This window comes from Fukomys damarensis, unplaced genomic scaffold, assembly GCF_012274545.1.
Source record: "Fukomys damarensis isolate Sample0158 unplaced genomic scaffold, DMR_v1.0_HiC HiC_scaffold_22, whole genome shotgun sequence".
Taxonomy (NCBI): domain Eukaryota; kingdom Metazoa; phylum Chordata; class Mammalia; order Rodentia; family Bathyergidae; genus Fukomys; species Fukomys damarensis.
Window position 1 is genome coordinate 4279431 of NW_022900934.1, and position 11144 is coordinate 4290574.

The 11144-nt window shown below is 41.7% G+C and overlaps 1 pseudogene; it reads left to right on the forward strand.

The window, feature by feature from the left end:
* The first annotated feature begins 7884 nt into the window (after positions 1–7884).
* On the forward strand, positions 7885–10233 carry LOC104865306 (annotated as a pseudogene).
* The last annotated feature ends 911 nt before the right edge of the window (positions 10234–11144 follow it).

An 11144-nucleotide genomic window follows, 5' to 3' on the forward strand; every position in this document is an offset into this window, starting at 1 on the left:
TAAATCACTGCCCTCTTTTTTCTGTTTTTTACTTCATTGATTTCTCTGCTCTTTATTATTTGCTTCTATCAATTTGCTTTTTAATCTAAGATTTCTTAAGGTTATAGCTAAGATATTTAATTTGATACCTTTCTAGTATGCATAGTTAATGTCATCAATTTTCCCCAAAGCATTGCTTTTAGTTGAATCCTGTGACTTGATAAAGTTGTGTGTTCATTTCAATTTAAATCAAAATATTTTTAATTATCCTTTTGTCTTTTCTTTGACCTACATGTTATTTAGAAATGTGTTAATTCCCAAAAGATTCACATTATTCTGAGTATCTTCTTACTGGATTTCAGTTTGATTCTTTCATCTTCAAAGAACATACCCGGTGTGATAAAAAACATACTGTGAATCAACTTTTAACCATTGTTACAGTGAAACACTCCTCCTCACTCGGACACACTCATCCCATCCTTCCTGCCACGTTTTGAAGCAGGTCTGGAAGTGCTCTTTCCTGAGTGTCTTTAGTTGTGCTGCTGTGGCTGGCTCAGTGTCCTGAATCCATTCGAGATCTCCATCTTTCGTGGTCATTCTGACTTGCAGAAGACGGAACACGGGGTACTAGACCTACCGAAGGAGGAGGATAGGGACACACCATCGTGTTTTCACAGGCCTGCCTCTCTGTTGGACGGTACTTGGCAGCAGCATTCACCATATTTTTGTCTCTACCTTAAAGAGATGCTCAGGAAAGGGTGGCAGGAACAATGGGATGAGTGTGTTCCAAGTAGGAAGAGCGAGCTTTTGAAAGGGATTAATGGCAGTGTGCCTTTTACTGTAATACATTTTAGAAAGGTGAACATTCCCCATTTATTTTGATCACCCCCTGCACTGTATGTGATTGCAATTTTTAAAATTTGGTGGGGTCTGCTTTATTTCCTAGTATATACTTTAACTTGGTGTGTGTTTCACACACCTTGACAAAAATGTGTGTTGTGTTGTATATTTTATAAAAACCATTTATGTTTCCTTCACTCATAAGGCATTTTAGTTGGATTTTCTGTGTCTTGCATTTACTAATACGATGCTCACTTGCTCAGGGTCATTTGCACAGTGCTGCGGCGGTAACTGTAGGCTGCTCCGCCTGGCACCTTCTTCATTGTCGTACGTCCGCAGATGAGGACAGTTGTCCTCCAGTGGCATTGGAGCGCTGGCCCCACAAAACCAAGCGATGCTCACACTCTTCACCCGCTGACTTTCACGTGTCTGTGCACATATGTACATGTGCAACAAGAAACACACTCATATTTGCAACACGTCCTGAGTTTGATTTCCTCACATGCTTCTTCTAAATGACTAAAGGCTTTCCCTTCTTTTCCAAATGAAAATGGTGCAAAGTCATATTCAGTTAAAACACAGTTCCATGCTTGGGTTTTCTCAGTGAGATACACATTCCTTTTGTCCTGCTAGACTATTGCTCCTTTCTCTTCAGTAGCCCATGTGCTGGACCGAATGAACACCTTCCTGTTCATCCCAGGCTAATAATTTTTTGTTCGTTTGAAGACAGGGTCTTGTTTTATAGTTGAGGCTGACCTGGAACTCATTGTGTAGCCTATGCTGGCCTCAAACTTGTGGTGATCCTCCTGCGTGCTGGGATTACTGGCATGCCCTACCATGCCTAGCCATCCAAGGATAATTTGATGCAAAAGCCTTTTTTAAAAATCTCCTGAGGGCCATGGATTTAGCTCAGTGGTGCTGCCACCTGCCTCACAATTGCAAGGTCCTGAGTTCCATCCCTATTACAAAAAAAAAAAAAAAAAAAAAAAAAAAAAAAAAAAAATCCTCAGGGCGCTGTTAATTTTGGCCTCCCTGTGAAACTTTGGAAGTCTTAGTAAACCAGTTAGTTAGCTGTGTTTGTTGTCTGTTGGGACCAATTTATGCCCCAAGGTGAGAGGAGAACTGTAAGGAAGGACTTTAAAAGAAAAATTTAAAAACTTTTTAATTTAAATCTTAGGGTTTCTTTTTCTTTTTTGGGAGGGGTGGGGGGAAATGTATGTGCTCAATTAAAAGCACATACTAGTTTCCAGATACTGTATTGATTTTCTCCAGTGAGTTACTATGAGAGTCGGATTGGGATCCACAGTTGGAGAAACCACCTGATTCTGTTGGTTTCCAATTACTACAGAAATCCTCTGCAGTGGCTGAAGAGTGGATTCAGCAAGGATGTCGCAGGGATCACCAGGCATGGCTCTTCCATGTTTCTGGCATTCACAGTGATCTCCACTTTCCTCTGAGAGGTATATTGCTTTTGACTGCTACTTTGGAGGGAAAGGGAAGTGCTAGTATCTTTCCCTGGTCCTGATGACCATAGTGGCCCTTAACTCATACCTCAGTGAGCTAGTGAAGGGGTTGTGCCTGATACCAGTGACATTATATCTAACCAGAACAGAGCCTCAAGGTGGGCCTGCCACTGGGGGCGTCGATCTTGACTCTGTCTCTGAATCTTTATAGACCTCACCCTGCAGGGCAGACCGTGGTAATAGTCAGGGTTCCGAGATTCCGATAATTAACAGTGACGTGGATCCCGTAGACTAAAGGCTTAGGTGTGTTCTTTGTGTCAGGGCACATCTGGGCGACTGGTGAGGAAGAAGACCAGCACTTAGTCTCTATCCATGTGGACGTCAGGGCTACCCAGCATCCATTTTATTGTACAGACTCAGCATCAGTGAGGTAACTGAGCACAGGGACTTAGATAAAAAGTCCTGCCTTTCTTGTGTCTTGATTTGCTTAAGCTAAAACTAATTCCACTAGACCTTGCTTTGTATTGCATTTTTATATAGTTTTATGATCACCTATAAAAGCATGGATCACCTGTCACTTTAATTCTGGAGAACCATCAGATTAATTAACCAGAGCTGAAGATCTCCAGGCATTACACCATTTTGTGAAACCCAATACCTATGCTTCATTGCTTATTGCAATAAGCCCACTTTGCTTCTGACAGATAATAGGGGCCACCTGGACCATTAGCTCAGGAACCAAGTTAACTCTCCTAAACCAAGCCAGCCTGGACTCCTTGCATCTCTGGTGGGTCAGCTGTAGGGTTGGACTCAGTTGGGTTTGGTTATCATCAATCTTAGGTCTGCTTGTTACCAGTTACAGAGTTTTTATAAACTTAGTTCCAGGAATGCTTTGAAAATTTGTTCCCTTCCTTGAGGCAGATATTTTGAGATTTAGGCCATGAAATCTTTAGTTTTAAGTCAGGTACCCCTAACAGAAGGAAGCATTCTCTCCTTGTTTCTGTGTTTCTCATCCCTTTTAATGGGCCTCTGGATACACGTATAGCAGAGGCCACTTTTAAAATGGAGATGTAGTGTGCATATCGTACATGTGTAGAGCACACAATTCAGGGGTTTTAGTGTTTTCACAAGGCTGTACAGCCGTCACCATTATATAACTGCCTCCCTCAAAAGAAGTCCTATTCACATCCGCGGTCGCTTTCCATGCCTCCCTCCCACCCCTGATCTGCTCTGTGTCCCTGTGGCTTTGTCCACTCTGGGCTTTTCATATGACTGAAATCAGACAACAGAGTGTCCTCGTGTACTCAGCTTTGTTTACCCAGTGTACTGTTCTCAACATTCCACCATATGTGATGAAAATACTATCCACTTTTATAATTGAGTAGTATTTAATTGCCACATTTATGTATCCATTCCCCAGGTGATGGGCATTTGAGGCATTACAAATAATACTAACATTCACGCACAAAGTTCTGTGCATTTTTTGTTTACCTTTCTCGGGCTCCATAAAGGGTGGTGAAATTCTGGGTCACCTGGTAAGTGGCCATACCATTCACATTCCCCCCAGCAGTGCACGAAGGTTCCAGTTTCTCCATATCCTTGCCAACACTTGTTATTGTCTGCCTTTGATTATAGCCATGCTAGTGACATGAAGGAGGGTATGTTGACTTCTGTGTACACATGAAGAGGAAAGGAGGAAGTCTCTGTTTGTAATTCCTTATATGCACATGGAAGAACTCTGAAAAATTATAGAAGCAACTGACGCCATTGGTCTCTTCCAGAGAAAGACTGAGTAGTTGGTGGTAAAGGAGGGAGAAAGGTGCTGTGCTGTCTACCCTGCTCCGGTTATTAAATTTTAGACCATGTACAAGTATTACATTCACAGATAAATTAATATCAGCTTGAAATAAAAAGTACACTTGTTGATTTATAGAAGGGTCAGCTAACTACAGCCTGTACAGCAAATCTGGTCCTCCACCTGTTTCTGTATGGCCCTGAGCTAAGAGGAGGTTTTACAGTTTTAATTGATTAAAAAAGAGAAAGAATATTTCATAGTACCTAAAATACAGGTATGAAATTTAGATTTCTGTGTCTGCAAGTAAACTTGGATTGGAACACAGCCATCCTCATTTGTTTACATGTATTCTGTGGTTACTTTGTGCTGTGTTCAATGGCAAAGGTAAGGAGTTACAGCACGGGCCGCAGGTGGCACATCGATTGCTTTAAACTGCTACTTAGCACAATGAAAATCACAGTTACACAGTGATAATTTAACAGTATTTTTAGTGCCACATAGGGTGCCACATTGCAACTTTTAAAAAAATTATGAGTACATATCCTTTATGTCAAAATAAGGAAAGACACAAGTGGACTGTGAGTGCCAGGCTTCTAAGGTATAGTGAGTGCACATTGTTTTATTATCGAATTACATGACAGAACATTGCGTTTATCGTGCAATGGCGTAACAGTGCTACCTAGAGAATAGAAGACACATCAACACTGCAGATCATATCATGGCAGAAACTCTTCACAAAAACTCACAATGACATAGAATCTCCTACCAAACTAGGTTACCAGGTGGTTCATTGTCTACCCCAGAAGAAAGCTGTTTGTAAATGACTTGGTGAGGTGATATTTGACTGCAGCAGCTAGATGAGTGTACACAGAGGATTAATGTGTCTGTGAATGTTAGCCTTGCAGTCTTGCAGTGAGAACAGTAACCCAAAGAGTTCAGGACCTTGGGAGTCACAGCTTTAGTCCACTGAAAAGGCAAGGCAGATGTTGATATTGAATTGTTCATCTGAGAAGTCAGTGCTGATTCTGAAGTTTGGGCTGAGAGCCGGCCATGGTGGAGCATCCCTATCGTCCCAGCTCCTCAGGAGGCTGAGGGTTGGAGGATTGGAAGTTTGACCCCAGCCTGAGCAGCTTTGCAAGATCCTGTGGAGAGAGAAAGAGCGAGAACAAGAGAGAGGAGGCTGGGGTGTGGCTCAGTGGTGGAGCACTTGCACAGGGAGGTCCTGGGTTCAACCCTCAGTCCTGCGCTAGAGAATTGGCCTCTATTAATAGTCTGCATGGAACAGCAACAGGCAAGAATATTTCCAAAGAAATGGAAGAACCTGCAGAGTGGTACACACCTGGAATTCTGGTGCTGAAGATGCTGAGGCAGGAGGATTGGTTGAGCCCGGGAGTCCAAGACCAGCCTGGGCAATACAGCAACATCTCAAACACCAAACGAAACACTGAAAAGTCATTAATTCCGTAAATTGGAATTTTATGCTGATGTGCATAAAAGTAGGTATGGAAGTTAAATAAGCTTTGCTGGCTAATATTTAAACCTTATAGAAACATAAAAGACTTAGACCAGGGATTTAGGTCAATGGTTCCACCACCTGCCTTGCAAGCACAAGGTCCCGAATTCAATCCCTGCTGTCAAGAAATAAAAATAAATAAAGTAAAAGACTTATAGGACATGGTAATTCATTGTATTTCTTTAATCTTTAATTTTATTAGTACATGTTTACATTGCATGCAACTGCACTCATCTTGGGGGTTGTTACATGTACATACCAAGCTTGTTTCTCTTTTTTTAAAAATTCCTTTCCCCCTTCCTTCCATCCTCCAACTCTCCTGTCCCATTTTTTATTCTTCTTGACATCATTAATCTTAGCTCGTACTAGGACGTAACAGTGTCACTAGCTGAGGTTCTTAGGTTCCTGTACATGGCACATCTTCATTCTACTTATTTTCCCCTCCCTTCCTCCTCACTCACACTTCTAACCTTGGACCCCTTCCCTATTTCAAGAGATCCGTCCCCTTGTCCCCTTCTATCCACCCTTTATTATCCTCCTTTACTTTGCCTCACTCAAATGAGAGGCCCCCTGCAGCACTTAAGCCTGTGTGTCTGGTTTATTTCACTCAACTTTGTATTTTCCAGGTGCATCCATTTTCCTACATATGTCTCAAACCTGTCATTCTTTATAGCAGAGTAGTATTCCATTATACATAGATGTTTTCTTTATCTGGTCGTCTGTTGATGGCTGTACAGGCTGCTTCCAGGATTTAGCTATTACGAATTGTGCTGCTGTGTACATTGGTATGCATATGATGTCTTAAGCTCTTTGGAGAGGATGCCTAGCAGGGGGATCGCTGGGGCATATGGAATTTCCGTTCTTTGAGAAATCTCCATACTGGTTTCCATAATGGTTGAACTACTTTACCCTCCCACCAGCAATGCAGGAGGGCTCCTTTTCCACCACAACCGTGTTGTTGTTTGATTTCTTAATAGTTGCCGTTCTTTCTGGAGTAAAATGGGATCCTAGAACTGTTTTAATTTGTCTTTCTCTTTTTGTTGCCCAAAATTACTTTTGTTCTTCTGGGTCTTTTCTGGTTCCGTGTAAATTTTAGGATTTTTTACTAGATCTGTAAAGTATGGGGCCGGGGCTTTGGCTCAGTGGTTCCACTGCCTGCGTCGCAAGCGTAAGAGCCCAAGCGTGATCCCTGGTACCAAACAAAAAACAAAGACTATAAAGTATGCCGTTGGTATTTTGATTAGGACTGCATTGAATCTGTATAACAGTTTTAGGAGTGTAGCCATTTCAACAGTATTCATTCTGCCTGTCCAGGAAGGGAGGATATCTTTACATTTTCTGATATCCTCTTCAATCTCCTTTTTCAGAGTGCTGTAGTTTTCTTTGTAGAGGTCTTTCACTTTCTTGGTTAGGTTAATTTCAAGGAATTAACCTAATTAATTCCAAATTAATTTTATTTTCTTGAAGCTACTGTGAATGGTATTATTTTCATAATTTCCTTCTCACCCTGTTCATTGGTGTACACAAATCATGATTTTTGTGTGTTAATCTTGTATCCTGTTACATTGCTGAATTTCATTATTAATTCCAAGAGTTTTTTGGTGGAATTCCTTGGGTCTTTTATGTAGAGTATCATGTCATCTGCAAATAATGATAATTTGAGTTCTTCATTTCCTATATGTATCCCTCTTATTTCTTTTTTCTTTTCCATTAAATTTATCGGTACATTTTAGGTACACATTATGATCACACTCATCATTGGGAATTTGTACCTGTCCGTGATGTATCTTGGTTATTGTTTTTTCCCATTCCCCTTCCTTCCCTTCCACCCTTCCACCCCTCCCTATTTATTAAAACTTTGTTTCCAGTTTTTCCTTCTCTTCTCATGTTTTTTCCTTTCCTTCTCTCCTTTCCTCTACCCCCCTCCCTGGTTCCCCTTCTGTTTTGGACCTTTGCACTTTTATTTCTTTGTCTTGCCTAACTGTTCTGCCTAATGTTTCAAGTACAGTGTTGAATAGCGGAGGCAGCAGTGGACACTTTGGTCTTGTTCCTGATTTTAGTTTTTCCCCATTTAGTATGATGCTAGATAATAACTTGTCATACATAGCTTACATCATATTCAGGTATGGTCCTTCTACACCTGCTTTTTTAGGGTTTTTATCATGAAGTGTGTTAGATTTTGTTGAAAGCCTTTTCTGCATCTGTTGAGATGGTCGTATATGGTTTTTGACCTTGCTTCTGTTTATGTGCTGGGAATGGCTGCTGTTCTCGTCAGGGGAGCTCTGATCTTCGCCTTGTGTGTTACTTCCTGACTCAGTGCAGATCCCTCAGCCTGGTGGCACAAATCCTTCACCCTGCCTATGCAGGCTCTCCAAGCTTCCACCACTGGCCTTTGGGTCCTCAGCGCGCAGATCCTCCATGGGGATCTTGGACTTGCATGAGACATTGCTGTGGGCTCTAGGCCTCTGGCTGGACTCATAGAGGATATTGTCTTGGACTCTAGGCCTTCTGCTGGACTTGTGCGGGACACTGCTGTGGGACCCAGGCCCTTGGCTGGATCCTTCAGGTCTCCAGTGTGTGGACAGTTCTCTTGCACTCCTCTCCATTTGACTTTTTTGGGTGACTACTGTAAAATAACCCTTTAAATTATGTGTCCTGTATCATATCTATTCCCTTGCAACCCCTGGCTACAACAATCATTATATGCAATCTTCTTGATAATGTGCTTCATTTTATTTGCTAATATCTCAATGAAGATTTTTTGTTTATTTATCTTTGTAAAAATTGTATATGGCCCCCCTTTATTCCCTTTTGGTGCGGGAGGGGCTGCTGCACATTGGAAACTGGAGAAGTGAAGAGAGGTGACCTTGCTGAGGGCCAGCTGGGGCGCCTGCATGGATTCTGCTGGCTGGCTCTGGAGGAAGGCAGGGTTGGAGCCCCTCAAGGAGCACCAGTAACCACACCAGCAAAGGAGAGCTTAGCACAGCAAAATGAAACACAAGGAACCAACAGTGACATCGCTGAAGGCAGCAGAATCAAAATCAAATAGGAGGCTCCTTGGTTAGGGGAACTCTCCGGAGAGACCCGTCTGGTCACTCCCTCCGGGCCTCCTTCTCCACGCAGTGCCCCTGGCCATCCTCAGGCTGGCAGCTGCGCTTCTGTGCCCTTCTACCACGAACCTGTGAGGGAACTTTTTCAGATGAGGTCAAGTTCACCTGCAGGATGTGAATGGAAAATAAAGTGAAGCAGAGTTTAATCATGTAGTTTTTCAGCAGGTCTTCTTGAAATTTAACTAATATTATGACACCTTTTTCTTCAAACAGCTGCTCCTTTCAGGACCAGTTACGTCAAACCTCTGATGCTACTTGTGAGTTGTTCTTGATCATACTTGGGAAAATATTGGTAGATATCCTCACACTCGGAATGAGAAAAAAAAAAACGCTATCAAAATTTTATGGAGTGCTTTTGTGTTTCATTAGCATTTGTTGGTTTTTTATTTTTGGAAAACATTTCCATTATATCCTATTTCAGGGATTTTATTCTTTTGGGTATTTGGTTTACTAAGTATCTCATCTGCCTCTGCTCAAATTATTTCCTTTACTTATGGCTTTTTGCATTAGCCAGTCTTCTTAGTATCTTGTATAGATTATTGCCTGAATTTCACTAAACTCACCAATGTCAGAAATCGTTTTATTTCTTTGCTGAAATTTTCAATTGGATTACAGTCCTTGCTTATGTTTTGGGAGAACCAGGTGTCTACCACCACCTGAAGGCACAGAGTATTTCTTCTTACCAAAGCCCCGTCTGTGTCAGCGTTCAGAGTTACTGCCTGTCACTTACCATGATGATAGTTTTATTTATGGCTCTTACAACCTTTTGGTCAGAAGTCATTATTTTGGTACAGGCTATTCGAATAACTTCCTGTATGGATAAGCCTACCTTATATTTTCCTTCTTCATCCCGCCCTGGTTACATTGTAAACTCTAAAAGAATACTCTTGCTTAATTAAGCTCCTTGTCTGTTTTCTTGGTAGCTGGCTTCCATTTGTACTTCTTCAGGTATTCATTCTTTTACTTAAAGTACAGATTCCTGCATATATTCGATTGAACTTTCCCTGGCTGTCCTTTGTTAGTAGTTTTCTCATTGCCACCATTTCTTGGTTTAATTGTCACAAGCTTTATTTACGAGATACCTCATTACCCATAGATCCATTTGTCAGCTGGTAATGCTGCTTTGTGCCACTTATAGTGCATGATTTTGGACAAATTGAAAAGCCTATATCCATAATAATTTGTTAGTATGTTGCCAGCTTAAAACTAAACCAATTACAATAAAAATAATAATCTTAGAAACAGAAAGAATGGTGACCCAGGACGTACCAAAAAGTGGCACTGAACTGAAGCTCTTTATCCCTCTAACCTTTTATACTTTTCCAGCATACTTTCAGAGTTATGGTATAGTTTATTAAGTAGTATTTCCTTGTAAGAACAAAATAATCCCCAGAAGTCCGTATGCGTATTCAGGACTACTGCATAAATAAATTTGTCATTAATACAGCAATGAAATGAGTTAACATTTGACCATACTGATGTCTTTGTTGCCCAAGAAAACTGGATACAAAGTGCTATATAAATCTGAGATTTAACCAGCTTTAAAATATGAACTTAAACACTGTATCGTATTTAAAAAATAAAAACCATTTCCTTAAAAAAAAGTGAGGACAGTTTGTGGCTAATATGGAGACTTTTAGTGGGATTTTGCCTCTCTGTGAGTAGTTTTCAGCTGTGTATGTTTGGTGCTAGAATTTATTCCTGTTATTACTTTAAGTGATTTTGACTCTGTCCCTGTGTTATGCTGAAAGAATTACTTGTGGTCACACCAGCATCCACAGAGTCAATGTTACAACACTTCTCTACGATGGTCCTTCCCCCCGATTGTGTGTGCACACTGCAACATTACTTGTGGTTGCTCTGCAGTGAGGCAGGCAGGGGATGGGCGGTGGCTGGATGGGGAGTGTGAGACACCAAGAGGGGGGAATAGTGGTGATGAAAAGGAATGTTTGATCCAGGGTCTGAGTCTCTTGGAGAACTTGGGGTTGATGGAAGGGTTCGTGCTGAGAGTTTTCAGAGGGTATTTTGTGGGGGTACGGGTGAGATGTGGGAGAAAGGGGGTTTGCTTTGTGATTGAGGGAAGCTGTGTGGCTGTCAGAACTTGCTGATAGGGGGACAGTGAGCCAGGCAAGGGATGGCAGAGCCAAAGCTGTGGGACAGGGAGGGCCAAGGAGTAAGTACTAGAGAAGACAGGAGGGGCTGTGAGGAGCTCATTATCGGGGATTTGAAAACGTGGGAGGAGGAGTTCACATGTTTGGAAAAAGGATAAAGAAGTGTTAATAATGTTGTCTCCACAGTTTGAGGGGAAGAAACTAGGTATGGAGCTGAGATGAGGGAGAGAACTAGACACCAGTTGTATGAGAGCCGGTAAAAGAATAGATAGCCCACAGTAACAGCCTAGTAAACACGGGATCCCATAAGAGAACACTGCATGACCTCACGTT